We start from the raw sequence: 18,173 nt of genomic DNA, 5'->3' as shown, positions 1-18,173 counted from the left end.
AAGCAGAGCTAAGCAGATCATATGTGCAATGCAGAACAACCTGCAGACAGCATGACCCTGCTGGAGGAACTGAGCAGAGCACCCACACACAACATAGCACAATCAGCAGGCAGCCTGTCCCAGCTGGATGAGCTGAGCAACACACACACATAATACAGCCCAATCTGCACCCACACACAGTATACAGCCCAATCTGCACACACACAGTATACAGCCCAATCTGCACACACACAGTATACAGCCCAATCTGCTGACAGCATGTTGCAGAGCAGGGCTAGCAGACAGAGGATCTAAGTAAATCGTGCGCACAATGTGGTGGCTGGAGGAATGCACGGAGGAAGCAGAGCTCCAAACATGAGCCACCTCCTCCTGTAACTAATATAAAATGAGACTGGCATAAAGAATGCGAGGAGGCAGGCAGTGCTGAGCGGTAGCCGAATCTTAGCCACCTGCCTCCTCAACAAGCCTACCGGAACACTCAGAAGCAGAGCTGGCATCCTGTACTATCACGCCGAGACGGAGAACGTCTGAGAGCCACGGCCGCATGACGTCACAAGAACGAGACCTGTGGCGATAGTGGAGAGCAACAGGACGTATTTATGGTGAGCCCTCGCGCCTCCCACAAACACAGGCCTGACAATCAGCCTTAACTATCTGGAGAGCAGCAGGACATATTTTGTGAGCCTCCACCTCTCCCACAAACGCAGGCTGATAAATCAGCCTTAACTATATAGATATATATTTTTTATTTTTTTATCTTGATAGCTACTGAAAGTGGTTGTGATTAAGTGTGTCCCCATTAAAACATTTTGCTATGGGTTTGTTGATGCACCCCCTGAACTACTCTTTTAATTTTGAGAATGCTATTATGAGACAGGGAAGGTGGTTAAACACATGCACTTGGTGGCAATAAAGGGGTTTTCTCACCAATTTTAATCACTAGAATATCCTATTAAAATCCAATTGGTGGAGGTTCAACCACTATGATCCCTGTCAACGGCTTTAATGAAGTGACATTGGTACTAGGAAACCATTATGCCACCATGGCCTCTGTGGTCCATTTTTGAAAGTTTGCACGGTTGGCTATTGACTATCATGATCTTAGAGAAGCTTATCAGCTGATCATAAGTGGCATTTTCCTATAACCTCTTTGTACAACGAATTGGCAGAGTCACACTGAGAGCTTATCATAGCCATATGCCATCAATAGGTTTTGTGAGATAGCCTATGTCTACTGCCTAATCCCTTTAGTAATATTCATGTATGCAACGTATATGCTATTAAGTGTCAGTATAAAATCATCAACCTGAAAATTCAATAAAATGAAAAATACATTTCTGACGCTTCATATATATTGAGATAACACTAATTGCCTTAAAGTGTCATTGAATCTATCATTGCTAATGATGATACAGTACTTGACATATTTGCTAGTGAAATACAGGATAAGATGCAAACAATAAACATCTTAGGTATATCAAAAGCCGATGACATTGACATTTTATTAGACTCGTTGAGATGTATGCTTTTACTATAAACAATATGGGGGAGATTTATCATTTTATATACACTGTTTTCAGGCACTATATTGCATTAAAAAAATTGTGCAATTGTGTATTTTACATGTTTTTTTGTGTGCAATCTTTGATAGAAGATCACATCTGGAATTCTAAGTTACGGTGTACGGTAGAGCTAATAATGCAGTGTACCGCTATCTATCAACTTCGTATTTTTAGTATAAACGCTCAAAGTTTGCACAAGTAGCAAAATAATTTGCTACTTGATCAGTGTAACACTCACGTTTCAGCAGACTGGAACACTTGCGGTATTGGATCCGCTGGACCTGCGTGGCAGATGACTCGGACCATACCAGGGAGCGGAGTCTAAGGTGCTGCTGGTTATCACCAGAGCCCACCACAAAGCGGGATGTACTTGCTGGCGTGGCTCGACCACACAGGCAGCTGAGGAGATTCAAGGCACAGGTGGGATTAGGCAACTCATGGTCTGGATAACAGGAGGTCAGGGCAGGTGCCACGGTGGCGTAGTCAGGAACGTAGCAAATGGTCAGAAGGCAGGTGGCAAAGGAGCAAGGTCAGTTCAAGGAGCAAAGGTAAGATACACGGCAAGGCAACTCTCAGGAACGCTTTCTCTAAGGCTTAGGGCAACAAAGATCCGGCAGGGAAGTGTGGGAGGTGGAAGAATTTATCAATGAGCCACAGGTGTTATTTCACTAATGGGTGCACTGGCCTGTAAATCTTAAAGCTCTGGCTCAAGCACACCCTAGGGGACGGGGACACACGTGCCAAAGCAGAGAGACAGAGGCATGGCAGGAGAAGCACTAGATGAGTGACGGTCCGGGATTCGCATGCGGGCACGGCCCACAATGCGAATCCCAGCCCCGCCGGCAGCAGCAGGTAATGGGACCATGCGCTCATGACCAGCGTGTGCGGCCGGAGCGCATAACATAACAATCAGTAGGTGCTTGAGAACAACAATGACATGCAATGTGCCCTCTGATGCCTACTCTATGGAGAAACGCTGGGGTTTTATCAATCCTATGCAGAATGTACAATTGATATAACCGACCACTCTCTCCTAAATAATGACTCAAAACTGCCTACCTACCTGCCTAAAGGGGGAAGATCTAGCTACCTAATATGAAGGGCCCTAAGTACTGTATAGGGGCATGGAGGGGGCCTAACTACTGTATGGGGACACAGAGGGGGCCTAACTACTGTATGTGGAAACTTTTACTTTGTGTAGGCAATATTGATGACAAGTTTGTATAGTAGTGTGGATGGTACTGAAGCAAGGAGCCTAAAATTTTTGTCTGACAGATTCTGCGGTGACAAGTCTTGGCCGGGAGAAGTCTTCATGATGACCTAGACAGATGGAGAAAAAAGTAAAAGTGAGCAACTCAGATCAAAGAAGACGTCACCTGTAATTCACTTGGAGAAGACGTCACCTGTGACTCACTGGATGTAACTGTAAGTGTGATGTCCAGGTACCTTATTGCATACCGTACCTTGATTGGTGGTCCCCAAAGTCAGAGTTACTACGTTCAGGTAGGGTCCCCCAGGAGTGACAGCCCCTAGTCACCTCCTCCTTCTCTAATTTTATGATGTTTATGTGTACATATTTAATAATGTATATATTTAATATAATGCATGTTAGTATACTTAACCCTTTTACTTTCATTGTATTCACTTTTTTACACGTGGGGTTACGTGTAACGCAGAAACCTCGGCATACACTTAATTTAAAATATCAGTGTGAGCCCCCCAACTCCTCTTTTTATTATATTTAGAACTACACTAACTTTACAGCCCCTGTAGCACAGTCAAATAAAAATAATTCTGGAATAACCCTTTAATATTGGTCTCAGTATACTGGATTTTCACATGCAATGCTTCAGTTCCTTCATAGAACCTTTTTCAAACATTGCTGCTATTTTTCACTATAATGGAGTTTTGCGCCATTTAACTTTTTGAATTTGTTAACTGTAATCAGGTTTTTGATGTTGGCACCATTTTATTGAAACATTTGGCAAAATAGTGGTGTATTCCTTCTGTGTCATATATGTAAAGGTTAACTGAATTAGTTAACCCAATTTGTGGGAGGGGTCAGCATCTTCTTATACGGCAGTGACCCTTTTCAGGGCCACTCTCTGCGTTTCAGTTTGCTTCCGGTCTGTTGGGGTCTGAAAGGTAAGCATGCAGTTACCTGCGCTTTCATTTTACTTTCCTCGATATTTTCTGCTCTCGCTAGAGCTTAACGAAGTGCTGGCATGCGGCACGGGTTCAGTCTGGTCTACTCACCGTTTTGGTTAAGCATCTGTAGGGCTTTACAGCTTGCTTTCAACTGGCAGAGCGCTTCAAAGCAGGTGCCATGTTTGTGGGGGACTTGTAGCTTGTCTGCCGCCACAGCACGCAGCTTAGGTCCTTGGGTCACTGGACTGCTTGCCAGTATCCAGCACTTCCGAGTTGGGGTAAAGTATGCCGCTTTATTACTTGGGTGAGCCTGCTCAGTTGAAATCACACTGGTCATTGGTAATTGTTCTTTTATGTATAGATTTTTACATACTTATCTTTTGTTTGCTTACTGCATTGAGTAGTTTCTTATTAACCTTTTCCTCTATTTTCACGGTACACTCCTGCAATAATCTAGTTACATTCATTGTGGTGTGTACGTTGGTATCTTGGGTTTTGGTGGGTACTATTCAATGCATGGTGTCCAGGTTGTATTTCTCGCTGTAGCAAGAAGGTAGAGCCTGTTTATGTTTAATAGGATGCTGGTTTATGCCTTGGTAGGCATCGATCTGTGCCTTGGTAGGTATCAATAAAAAAATGTTGTGCCTTGGTAAGCATCAATTTGTGTTGACATAAAAAAAATATATAGTCATGTTAAAAAAAAAAAAAATTGATAATAAATATAATATACATATATGAACACGTGTTACTTAAGTTCCTGCTTGCAATACAGTTCACATATCAGGTTTTTGATGAAAATCGGATTCCTTAAAACCGTTCTAAACTGTAAATGTGTGTACAAATTTTAACCCGTATACGGTTTGAAAAATGATGTCCAGTTGCATCAGTTTTTTAAGAAAAAAACGCATATGTTTTTAACTTTTCACTTCGTTATGAATAAAGTTTAACTTGTTTGATTGAAATTCCAAGACAAAATCCGTATGGTGCAAACTGAATGGAACCATAAGAACATGCGGTTCTCAACGGTTCCTATTGACTCACATGTTAAAAAAAAAAAAACGTATACGGGTTCAATATGGTTTTTCACCAGGACCAAAAACTGTGGTAGGCTATGGTTTTGGTTATGGGAAAAAAACATACAAAACCCTACAAGACGCAAAACGGATGCAACCGGATGCATCGTTTGGCATATGGTTTTCAATGGAGAGTCAATGCATACGGTTTTCAATACGGTTCCATGCGGTTTTCAAATTGAAAACGCATACGAGAACTGACACTAGGCTGAGAAGGCTGGGACTGGCACTGTTGCAGCTGACCAAGTGGGTACAAAAGGAGCAATAGTAGGTGAACAGTATAGAGGTCCGAAGACAAAAGCAAGACCATTGGGGGTGCAGATCCGCAAAAGAAATAACAGAGGCAATCCAAGTATGTAGAAAAAATATAAGATTGCACTCACCCGTATGGGTCAGTATTTTTATTTCACATCAGCAGTCAATTTGCCCGGGTGTAATGACAGGGAGTAGTGGTCGCATTAAGCCACTGGAAGGCAGAGACAAGGCAGCACTCCTTTCGCAGTCTTGCCCGCTTTCTCAAGCCTGCTGGACGTCATCTGTGAGTGCCGTTACACCTGGCGCCCTCTGTGACGTCAATACACCTGTCGTCCAGGAAATCCTAAGTGCATTAAATAACTAAACATAGTAATTAATTATCTGTAGACACATTACACTGAGAAGTTTATGGAACAGTCAAGAATGCATTTAGCAAGTTTCTTTCATTCATACCTAATCCGCCTAGCGCATCAGTGCGGACTATCCAGGACGCCTCGGGCCTGCACAGGTCGTTAAACCTATCATTGCCTGCTGTAACCCACTCGAGTCCTATACATTTAAGAGCCTTCTCATCATTATTATGTTATTTTTGCATATGCTCTATAAGTCTGCCAGCTCCAGTGCCTGTTGAAAGAGAAAGTAAATGTTCATGATACCTTGTGAATAGGCATCTTGTTGTGGAGCCTATGTAAAAGCGTCCACAGGTACAGTAGAGACAGTATACTGTAAATTTTGATGTACAGCAAATAAACATATTTATTTTAATTTTGTATCCTCCATTGCTGAAGAAACTACTCTTCGTGCTTTGTGGGCAGTGACCACCAGGAAAATTTCCTGTGATCTGATTGGCGGTAAGCCAATCAGGCTTTCTCATAGTCTTTTGAGGACTGAAGGTACTTCTTACTAGTTCGTTTTTAAGGCTTTTATTGCGCCTGAAGGCAATGATGGGTTTGTTCAGACACTGTTCAGATGGGTTTGTTCAGACACTGATTCAGTTTCTGTATCGTCAGCTAAAATGTCCCAGTTCTCACAGATTTTTTTTTCTTATTGATTCCACTGTTGAGCTGTATTTGAAAGAAAAAACTAATCGTTTTGTCTTTTTCCTCTTCCTGTGCTTGTAGTCATCCAAAAGTTCTCGTCTGTCCACCTTTTCAACTTTTTTTAGGCTTTTCTACAGTAGTTTATTTTTTGATATCCTCTCATGCTGAATTGGACTAGTAGTTCTTCTGCTTTCTCATTGAATACTTTATCATCACTGTTAATTTTTTTCAAACATAGCAATTGACTGTAGGGTATTGCCTCTTCAACGTCGGTAGGATGTTAGCTGCCAAAATGTAGCAGCATATTTGATGCAGTAGGTTTTTTAAAACTTTTTGTCATCACTCCTTTTTCTTCTTTCACCAATTGCACGTCCAAGAACTCGATTCTCTCTTTATCATACTTGGACATAAATGCCATATTTACATTATTCTCATTATTGAGATATTTCACAAATCTCTGGAAATCTTTCTCTGTTCCCCTCCATGCTATTCCCCTCTATGCCATGATATGTGTCTCAAAAAAGGGTTCTTCTCACTGAAGATCATTTCTTGCTCCAGAGCTTCTAGAAAAATATTAGCAAAACTGCATGCTACTGGTGTGCCTATCGCAGTGCCCAATCATTGAATATACCAAGCTGAACCAAATTTGAAACAATTATTACTAAGGACAAGGTCAAGAACATCGCAAACAAAATTAGAATATTTCTGTTTGTCCGGCTATCACTAAAAACCTCTTAACTGCCTGAATCCCTATCTGATGCGGAATGCGAGTATACAAGCTCTTGACAGCTATGGTCGCAAATGTCATCTCAGACTCCCAGGTATGGCCTTCTATCAACTGTAAAAAGGAATTTGTATCCTTAAGATACAAAGTGGCTCAGTTAAACTCCCTATGCCAGCTACGATTGGCCTGCCGGGGGGAGGCCGTCCAGTGGTTTAATGCTGACCGCTACTCCCTGTCTTTACCCCAGGCAAATTGACTGCTGATGTGAAATAGGAATACAGACGCATACGGGTGGTAGTGCAATCTTCTATTTTTGTTACGTACTTGTATACAAGAACTGTATTGCAAAAATTTTGTGTGAATGCACCCTAACGGAGGTATCTTGGGTCTGGGGGGGGGGGGGGCTCTATCATGTTATTCACTTACTACATCTTTTTGCGCTGACATGACATTAGTTTATGGTTACTGTTTCAGAGAACTTGTCTTATCTGTCTTCTGGGTGCAGTAAGTACGGCATTCAATTATCACTTCTACACAGATGGCGGTGCTTACATTACTGTTTACCATCTTCACATTCTTGGGGGAGGTTACCAGGTTAAAGGAGTACTCTAGCACCTGCTATTTCTCCTCTGTGTGCCCGGACTGAAAAAAAATTAAAATAAACTTTCACTCACCTTCCTGTGCTTCCCCGGAGTGCTGCTACAGCTGATCGATTCTCCGGATCCGTCTTCTGCCTTCTTCTTGTGCACGGATCATCACATAGTGCTCAGCCTATCACCAGCCAAGGTGGGACATCACTGAGGCCAGTGATAGGCTGAGCGCCAAGTGATGATCCATGCACACGGAAGAAGAAGACGGGGCCGGAGGACCAATCAGCTGAAGCAGCACTCTGGGGGGAACGCACGAAGTTGAGTGAAAGTTTATTTATTTTTTTCAGCCAGGGCAAAACGAAGGAGGAATAGTCAGCGCTAGAGTACTCCTTTAAGGTTCATGTTAAGTTATACCTTTTTTTTTAGGTGCGGTTGTTGTTGTCAGTGGTAAGTATACTTAGCTTATTGTATTAGTCGAGGTGAATTGCCAGGTCAATCCCGCTGCCTCACGTTGGGTTAGGTTAAGGGTTTCAGTACTTACCAGTAGTTGGGTCGGGTGGCTGTAGAGGTTTATTGCCCTCATCAATCCACGCACCTCATATTCTGGCTAATTACTCTTTGTCTCATCCTAGTCCACCTCGAGACAGATTGCTGTCAATCCACACCCCTCATGTAAGTTTGTCCATTGTCCTCAGTGGTATTTTGTTGGGCAGTGGATTCCCTACGGTACTGTTTGTCATTTTTAGGTAAAGATGTCTCACGTCCTGGACAGTATTGAAGGGGCATCTGTTCCACCAACTCCAGCTAGATTCTCTGGCTACGGGAGTGTGCAAACTCTCAGATCATGGACTGTTCCCAAGATTATGGCAGAGCTTCACCGTCGTCATATTCCATTTCCGGCTTCTGCAAGAAAGGCAAAACTTTATAGGATTCTCTGCTCCCATGGGGTTCCGTAAACACAAGATAAGTCCAAGAGGGAGCCAGATTGTTTGTTTACTGCAGTCCATGACATTCAGGACAGATTGGCAGTAGTGGAAGCCCTGCCAACCCCGGCAGTAGTACAGGCTAGCGCTGAGCCTGCTAGTTTGGTGCCTCCAAGTGTGTCTACCCCAAGTAAATCCCTCACCACAGCAGAACTTATTCCAGACCATTTTATCCTGGAAGCTATCAGGAAGGATATCCTGTAAGGCAAAGATGTCAATCTGGCGTCCCTCCTGGTGGCTTCCAAGGATATTCTAGATAACAAGATGTTTGCTTGTGGGGACGTGTCTGTGGTAGTGAAAGTCAGGGATCCGAGGCTTAATAGGAAACTTAATAATCCTGAATTTGTCCTGGCATTCAGCCTGTTTCTAGATGTGGTTTGATTGGCTAAGCTAGAGAGAAGAGTGGAATTAGATCAGTATCTGTACAAATCAGTAAATCTGGCTACAAATATGGTGGCTTCTCATTTTATGATTATCACCGTTCATTTTCTGCTAAGGAAGCCGTTACTTTGTCTCAATTCCATCAGGTAACCAATTGGGCAAGCTTGCATACAGAGCTTTTTTGTAGGCACTTTGCCGGGCTCAGGGCTCTGCTCTGTACAGTTTGCCAGTCTTCTACCCATGCTACCAATTGGTGCCCTAATTTGACTCAAATAGTGGTTCCCAGTACATCTAGTGCCCCTGATATGCCACCAGCTGGGAATCTTTGTATTTTCTGGGTAATGCTCAGATATGTAATCATTTTAACCTATTCTGCTGCTTCAGTCAGTGCCACCTCCTCCATATCTTTAGCATCTGCCACAGCACACACCCTAAGTCCCAATGTCCAAAAAAACTTAATTCAGATGCATGACTAGGCGGGTTAGACACGGTTATCTTTTGTACATGCTTAGCTAATCACCCAGCTCCGGGTTTTGTAGATTTTCTCTGTTCTGGGTTTGACGAAGGTTTTGATATGGGGCTAATCTCAGTGTGAAATTGTGATAGCCTGGGGGATGTAGGGTATGGGGAGTGTAGCTGTGCAGTAATTAAAGGGTGCTTGTTAACCCTTGCTATTCGTGACACCAGGAGAGGGCTCCTCATTAATGCTTTTCTTACTGCCACCCTTCCCAAGAGCGATAGGGAGGTAGATGATAAGAATAGATTGTCCACAACTGGAGAGTTTCTGAAACAGTATTAACTTTTACTGAAGGTTTTCTGCAAGCTTCAATAGTACAACAGTCTCTCAGCATAACAACGGCTTTCCTTGGAGATTGACAAAGGTTGGGACTTTAGCATTTAAAGTCTTTTAGTACTATGCATTGCTCCACTGGATTTAAGGGTTAGTTGCGGTCCAGTAGTCACGCTAGCATTAGCGGGGATTTAGATGCGAACTCGCGGTTTTGGTTCCGCTGAGGCCGGCAGGTTTTCGAGGCCTAGCGTGTCTTTGAAAGTTGCGTAACACCGTCCTGTTAGTCCAGCATCCATGAGAACAGCAACCCAAGAGAGCGATAATTGGATGCAGCTCCCTTATATGGGCAGGGGCTGGACTAACGCTAATTGGTCCATACTGATGTGAATCACCATTACAGAGATTTGTGGGTAACACGTGACCCAAGGACCTCCTAAGGTCCTACAACATACCATAGACCGTGGTCACATGACCAAAGGTCCTGCGACGCTGAACAAGGTAAGTACTATACATTACCATAGAATATATATAATTATTAAATATATACATTTATTATTATTAAAGATAGACTTTAGGAGAGGTGACTAGGGGCTGTCCCACCTGAGGAACCCTACCTGAACGTAGTTACTCTGACTTTGGGGACCTCTACACTAGGTACGGTATGCAATACGGTACCGGGACACCACAAAATAATATAACAATAGTGTAATAATCTACAATAAGCAGCTAGGAACCCAGCTATTGTTTCTGAGTTACTTCAGAAGGAGATTTCTAAAGGGTTCATAATAAGTCCTTTCCAGTGTGCCCTGATTTCTAGGTGGAGGGTGAGCCCCATCGGGGTTGCGTGTGGAAAATTTTCTAATACATTCTGTCTTATTTTTGACCTGTCTGCTCCACATTGTTCCCCAGTCCCTAGCATCAATTCACTCATACCCTCTGAAGAATTCACACTCAAGTAGAAATCTGTGAACGAGGCCATCCAGCAGATCCTGGCATTCGGTAGAGATACTTGGTTTTCTAAAGCTGATATTTCAGATGCTTTCAAGCTTCTACCAATTTGTCCAGATTTGTGGAGATGGCACGGGATTAGGTGGGAAGGGGCATATTATTTTGTTACCTATCTCACCTTCGGCTCCAAGAGCAGCCCTTGGCTGATTGACAAATTTGCTACTGCTCTTGAATGGATACTCCTGAATCACTGCCAGTGTTTTTATGTGCTCCACTATCTCGACTGCTAGAACGCCTGACGGTTGAGCCTGGGATCTAGATTCACTCACAAAGAAACATAGGGGGAGATTTATCAAAGCTGTCTATGTCCCACATCAATACAGACCAAACTACAGAGCGTTAGGCTGGTCTATTGTGCACCTAATTTATCAAAAGGCGCACAGCTTTTGATATACGGTATTCTGCGCACGGACTTCGGGATCTATGCTTTAGACTGTATTTAAACCTGCTCCAGCATGGTCTGACATTTCAGCGTACTTTTAGCCGATGCGACTTTTGATAAATTCAGCACCAATGCATTTTTCCATCTAAAATAGACTAGAATGCATCATGTTCTAAAAATCCTCTAAAGCAAATGTCGCAAAAAAGTCGCATATATTTAGACTGGGACTTTCTGTGCGACAAATTTAGACAGGAAAACCCAGTCTAAATCCTTTGATAAATCTCCCCCATAGAAACATGGAATGTGTCGGCAGATAAGAACCATTTGGCCCATCTAGTCTACCCAATGCTCTCAATCCTATTAAAATTCCCTGGCCCTATCTTATATGAAGGATAGCCTTATGCTTATCCCATGCATGTTTAAACTCCTTCACTGTATTTGCAGCGACCACTTCTGCAGGAAGGCTATTCCATGCATCCACTACTCTCTCAGTAAAGTAATACTTCCTGATATTACTTTTAAACCTTTGCCCTTCTAATTTAAAACTATGTCATTTTGTGGTAGTTTTTCTTCTTTTAAAAATGCTCTCCTCCTTTACCGTGTTGATTCCCTTTATGTATTTAAAAGTCTCTATCATATGCCCTCTGTCTCTTCTTTCTTCCATACATGTTAAGGTCCTTTAACCTTTCCTGGTAAGTTTTATCCTGCAATCCATGTACTAGTTTAGTAGCTCTTCTCTGAACTCTCTCTAGACTATTTATATCCTTTTGGAGATACGGTCTCCAGTACTGCGCACGATACTCCAAGTAAGGTCTCACCAGTGTTCTGTACAGCGGCATGAGCACTTCTCTCTTTCTACTGTTTATACCTTTCCCTATACATCCAAGCATTCTGCTAGTGTTTCCTGCTGCTCTATTACGTTGTCTTCCTACCTTTAAGTCTTCTGAAATAATTTCTCCTAAATCCCTTTCCTCAGATACTGAGGTCAGGACTGTGCCAAATAGTCTATATTCTGCCCGAAGGTTTTTACACCCCATGTGCATTATCTTGCACTTATGCACATTAAATTTAAGTTGCCATAGTTCTGACCATTCTTCTAGATTTCCTAAATCCTTTTCCATTTGGCGGATCCCTTCAGGAACATCAACCCTGTTAAATATTTTTGTCTCATCAGCAAAAAGACATACCTTACCATCGAGACCTTTTGCGATATCGCTAATGAAGATATTTAACAAAATTGGTCCCAGTACAGATCCCTGAGGTACCCCACTGGTAATAAGACCTTTCTCTGAATATACGCCATTGACTACAGCCCTCTGTTGTCTGTCAGCCACTGCCTAATCCACTCAACAATATGGGAGTCCAGGCTCAATGACTGTAGTTTATTGATAAGTCAACTATGTGGGACAGTGTCAAAGGCCTTACTAAAATCTAGATATGCGATATCTACTGCCCCTCCGCACCCATTATTTTAGTCACCCAGTCAAAAAAATTAATAAGATTTGTTTGACATGATCTCCCTGAAGTAAACCCATGTTGTTTTTCATCTTGCAATCCATGGTATTTTAGATGTTCTACGATCCTATCCTTTAGTAGGGTTTCCATTAATTTTCCCACTATTGAAGTCAGACTTACTGGCCTATAGTTGCTTGATTTCTCTCTACTACCTTTCTTGTGAATGGTCACAGCATTTGCTAATTTCCAATCTTCTGGGACAACTCCTGTTACCAGTGATTGGTTAAATAAATCTGTTAACAGTCTTGCTAGCTCACCACTTAGCTCGTTTAATAGTTTTGGGTACTCACATACATATTCCGCAGTCTGAATGTCCCCGTGGCCCAAAATAATGTTGAAGGCCCTTCTAAATCTCTTACTTTTTTGGGGGTTGTGTAAGACTTGATAGACATGAATGCTAGGTTGTCACTAGATAAGTTGGTACGTATTAGATCTGTTATCCATTGTCTGGTCTTATCCGTAGAGTCTACTAGGCAGCAGCTTCAGAGCCTCCTGGGTATGTTGAATTTCACCATGAGAGTTATCCCTCAGGGCAGAGCCTTTGTTTCTAGACTTTTGGCACTGTTGTCGTCTGCCCCAGAGGCAGATTTCCCGGTCGCTCTGGATCAAGCTGCTCGGGCTAACCTTGTCATGTGGGATCAATATCTTGCTCATTGGAATGTCAATGTTCATTCCCAAGGCTTCTCAGTCCTCCCCAGTAATCTTCATGGACACTGCGGTTTCGGTCGGGTATGCAGCTATATTTGCCACTCACTTGCTGGCACAGGTCCGGCCTGAAGAAGCTCTAGCCCTCCCTGAGTTCTCTAGGACATCTACTCTATTTGAAATTGTCCCTATTGAAGCAGCAGCCCAAACCTGGGAGCATTTGTGGGAAGGTAAGATGGTAGATTTCTTTACTGACAAAATGACTGCTAGGGATGTGATCTGTAAGGGTAGGTCTAAGTCAATAGTCATCATGTCCTTTCTCAGGAGATAAACTCACATTGCTCTATACTACAAGTTTCATATTGAGGGCATTTTTATCAAAGGGAAATAGAACGGGACTTCTGATGCTCTGTCTCATTTAAGTTTCCAGGTGTTTCGTCAGGTGATGACGGAGGAAGACCAGCAGGCTACTACAGCACCTCAGTTTGCTTCTCTGATGTTGGATTAAAGGATAATTTCTGTAACGGCTTGTCACGATTCGGCTGGCTGGAGGTGGATCCTCTGTGCCAGAGAGGGATTGGCATGGACCGTGTTGGTGGACCGGTTCTAAGTTGCTACTGGTATTCATCAGAGCCCGCCGCAAAGCGGGATGGTCTTGCAGCGGCGGTAGCAACCAGGTCGTATCCACCGGCAACGGCTCAACCTCTCTGACTGCTGAGATAAGCGCGGTACAAGGGAGTAGACAAGAGCAAGGTCGGACGTAGCAGAAGGTCAGGGCAGGCAGCAAGGATCGTAGTCAGGGGCAACGGCAGGAGGTTTGGAACACAGGCTAGGAACACACAAGGAAACGCTTTCACTGGCACAATGGCAACAAGATCCGGCGAGGGAGTGCAGGGGAAGTGAGGTATAAGTAGGGAGTGCACAGGTGATGATACTGATTAGGCCTGCTGCGCCAATCAGTGGCGCAGTGGCCCTTTAAATTGCAGAGACCTGGCGCGCGCGCGCCCTAAGGAGCGGGGCCGCGCGCGCCGGGACAACACAGACGGGGAACGGGTCAGGTACGGGAGCCGGGATGCGCATCGCGAGCGGGCGCATCCCGCGTCGGGAATCGCATCCCGGCTGGGAGTAATATCGCAGCACACCCGGTCAGCAGGTCTGACCGGGGCGCTGTGAATGAGAGGACGCTGCGAGCGCTCTGGGGAGGAGCGGGGACCCGGAGCGCTCGGCGTAACACGGCTGGAGTAGTGAATAGGCTGTACCACTGAAGAAAGCCGCATCAGGGAGTGGAGTCTAAGGAGTCGCTGGCTTTCACCAGAGCCCACCGCAAGGTGGGATGAATTTGCTGAGGCAGGCGACTCCCAGGTCGCTACCCCTGGTACAACTAGCTCACAGTGGTGGCCGAGGTAAAGCGAGATGGTAATGGAAACTCAGAGTCAGTGGACTGGCAGGAAGGTCAGGGCAGGCAGCGAGATGAGTGGTCAGGAAACTTAGCAAACGGTACTGGTACATGGTAAAGCAGAAACAACTTGTAAATGCTTTCTCTTACGCTAGAAGGCACAAAGATATGGCAGGGGTCAATGGGAAGTGTGGAACACTCATAGGGTCAGCGCCCGACAGAAACCAATTATCGATGCTCTGGCCCATTAAATTTTAGAGAGCCAGTGTGCGCGCACCCTAGGAGAGTGAGAGAGAGTGGAGGTGTCGGGAACGAGGCTGGAAGAGTACGGCCACAGACCGACACGCTCGTGGCAGTGCCGCCAGTGCCGGGTACAGCACGGAGTGACAGGGTAGGAGTGCGCCTGCCGTCAGCATGTCTGGCTGCGGAGATACTTATTACAATTTCTCCGGGGCTGTCGCCTTAATTAACAGGTCATTCACTAGCAACACGGCTAGGGCTTACAACGTGGCGAGGGATTAATTTCTCAGGTTCCAACAGCAGCATCTGGGCCACGGTCCCCTAGACACCAGGTTTATTTTAGCATATATTTCCTTTCGCCACTCTTCCCTCAAATTGGCCCATAGCACTATTGGCTTATACTTGGTGGGTATCCAACATTACGTATCACTTAGTAATCCAAGTTCGCCCTCTCTGTTTAGCTTCTATCAGGTGAAAGGTATTCTTAAGTTAGAATCCCCTAAATCTCCGTCCAGAGCCCCGGTTTCTGCAAACTAAAACCACTTACCAATCACAAATATTACTGAAAAAACACCTCACTAAGCAAGGGTCAGGGTTTAGGTTATATATCGGTACCTCTAAAACGCAGCTGCTCAAGGGGTCGAAAGTGTTGTTCTTTCCCTCGGGTATCCTCTGGTGTCCCGTTAAAGTTCTCTCAGATTTGTTAGGTTTGCTTGCAGGCAAACCCTTAGATTCTCCATTGTTACCTTTCCCTGTAAACCCGATCACTTCAGAAGAATTTGTTAAGCATGTCAGAACTCTAGCCTGTTGTACATTGTACTGTTATTAATCCTAGGTGTCTAGCCACTCCTTTAGAATAGGGGCTGCATCATTTGCCTCCAGACATGCTGTACCTTCGCATATTATTAGAAAGCTGGGTCATTGGAAGTCTCCGTGCTTCCAGAGGTATATTCCATATCCTCGAGCTGAAATGGCCCAAGCTTTCGAATGGTTGGCTTGTTTGTAATTTGTTTCTGTTTAATAAATATTTTCCTCACATGTTGTGTTGTTCCCCCTTTTTTGGGATTACCCTATACGGCCGGGCTGGCACCCTTCAGGCTGATAGGTTCACATAGGTAATTGTTAGTTTACTCATTAACGATATAACCTGACCACAAGTAAGGGTTAACCCAACTTGTGGGAGGGGTCAGCACTTTCTAATACGGCAGTAAACCTTTGCAGGGCCACTGTCAGAATTTTGGTTCCCTCATCCACCCTCCTGTTTTTTATTCTAATTCCTACAGTGGGTGTCCCCTTCTTTAGGATTACCCTATACGGCTGGGCAGGCACACTTCAGGCTCATATAGGTAATTGTTAGTTCACTTGTTATCAATATATCCTGACCACACATATGTCTATATGTATATATATATATATATATATATATATATATATATATATATATTGATAGATAGATAGATATGGATATACTTAAACAACAAAATGCAACTCCAAGTCAATCACACTTATGTGAAATCACACTGAGCACTCAGGAAGCAACACTGATTGACAATCAATTTCACATGCTGTTGTGCAAATAGAACAGAAAACAGGTGGTAATTATAGGCAATTAAGGAGTTGTTATGCAGGTGGTGACCACAGACCACTTCTCGGTTCCTATGCTTCCTGGCTGATGTTTTGGTCACTTTTGAATGCTGGCGGTGCTTTAACTCTAGTGGTAGCATGAGATGGAGTCTACGACCCACACAAGTGGCTCAGGTAGTGCAGCTCATCCAGGATGGCACATCAATGCGAGCTGTGGCAAGAAGATTAGCTGTGTCTGACAGCATAGTGTCCAGAGCATGGAGGCGCTACCAGGAGACAGGCCAGTACATCAGGAGACGTGTAGGAGGCTGTAGGAGGGCAACAACCCAGAAGCAGGACCGCTAACTCCGCCTTTGTGCAAGGAGGAGCAGTAGGAGCACTGCCAGAGCTCCAGAAGGCCACACATGTGCATGTGTCCACTCAAATGGTCAGAAACAGACTCCATGAGGGTGGTATCAGGGCCCGACATCCACAGGTGGGGGTTGTGCTTACAGCCCAACACCGTGCAGGATGTTTGGCGCTTGCCAGAGTACACCCAGATTGACAAATTCGCCACTGGCACCCTGTGCTCTTCACAGATGAAAGCAGGTTCACACTGAGCACATGTGACAGACGTGACAGAGTCTGGTGATGCCGTGGAGAATGCTCTGCTGCCTGCAACATCCTCCAGCATGACCGGTTTGGCGAGGGGTCAGTAATGGTGCGGGTGGCATTTCTTTGGGGGGGGCCGCACAGCCCTCCATGTGCTTGCCAGAGGTAGCCTGACTGCCACTGCCTGAGATCCTCAGACCCCTTGTGAGACCATATGCTGGTGCAGTTGGCCCTGGGCTCCTCCTAATGCAAGACAATGCTAGACCTAATGTGGCTGGAGTGGGTCAGCAGTTCCTGCAAGAAGAAGGCATTGATGCTATGGACTGGCCCGCCCATTCCCCAGACCTGAATCCGATTGAGCACATCTGGGACATCATGTCTCACTCCATCCACCAACGCCACATTGTACCACAGACTGGCAGAAGTTGCTTTAGTACAGGTCTGGGAGGACATCCCTTAGGAGACCATCCGCCACCTCATCAGGAGCATGCCCAGGCATTGTAGGGAGGTCATACGGGCAAGTGAAGGCCACACACACTACTAAGCCTCATTTTGACTTAAGGACATTACATCAAAGTTGGATCAGCCTGTAGTGTGGTTTTCCACTTTGATTTTGAGTGTGACTCCATATCCAGACGTCCATGGGTTGATAAATTTGATTTCCATTGATAATTTTTATGTGATTTTGTTGTCAGCACATTCAGATATGTAAAGATGAAAGTATTTCATATGATTACTTCATTCATTCAGATCTAGGATGTGTTATCTTATGTGTTCCCTTCATTTTTTTGAGCAGTGTATATACAGTATATAAAACCGGATAGGTGATAAATGCTATATCAATAGGGGTCTGTGCAATCAGTTGGGACCCCGACTGATAAGCAGAATAAGGCTCCCCATGCAATAGCACCATAAAATAGCATTGTAGATCTCAAGGATATATATTTTCTGTGATTTGATGCAGTATTTGTAGAAGACTGTTTATATTCTGCTCTGTCTTTGAGTCCTGTCTGGATATAGATAACCTTTTATATACGGTATAGTTTATAAAAATAACACTTTGCTGCCCTCAGATAAGAGACCTGAAAGAGACCTGGCAGAGTCTTCAATATGGATGAATGACACATAAAGTTGCATCAGTATGTCATCATTATTGCATCAATATTAGTGATCAGTAACACTGGTCAGCTGGTATCCTGATTAAATACTGCTCACATACAGAAACATCTCTATTCTAATCACTCTCTATAGACAATGAACATTTTC

The 18,173-nt window shown here is 44.2% G+C and overlaps 1 protein-coding gene across 3 annotated transcripts in view; it reads left to right on the top strand.

Moving 5' to 3' along the window:
* The first annotated feature begins 238 nt into the window (after nt 1-238).
* Nucleotides 239-18,173, top strand: part of CCKAR (cholecystokinin A receptor) — a 106,940-nt gene continuing 89,005 nt past the window's right edge. For 2 of the 3 annotated variants that reach the window (XM_056555984.1, XM_056555975.1), the window contains exons 1-2: nt 239-602; nt 2,838-2,987. The gene's annotated coding sequence lies outside the window, so the exon portion shown is untranslated. The remainder of the gene's footprint in view (nt 603-2,837; nt 2,988-18,173) is intronic. The other variant, XM_056555992.1, reaches the window with a different exon arrangement.

This window comes from Hyla sarda, chromosome 1 (assembly GCF_029499605.1).
Source record: "Hyla sarda isolate aHylSar1 chromosome 1, aHylSar1.hap1, whole genome shotgun sequence".
Classification (NCBI taxonomy): domain Eukaryota; kingdom Metazoa; phylum Chordata; class Amphibia; order Anura; family Hylidae; genus Hyla; species Hyla sarda.
Note: the sequence above shows the minus strand (reverse complement) of the source record. Positions and strands in the feature narration are given on the sequence as shown.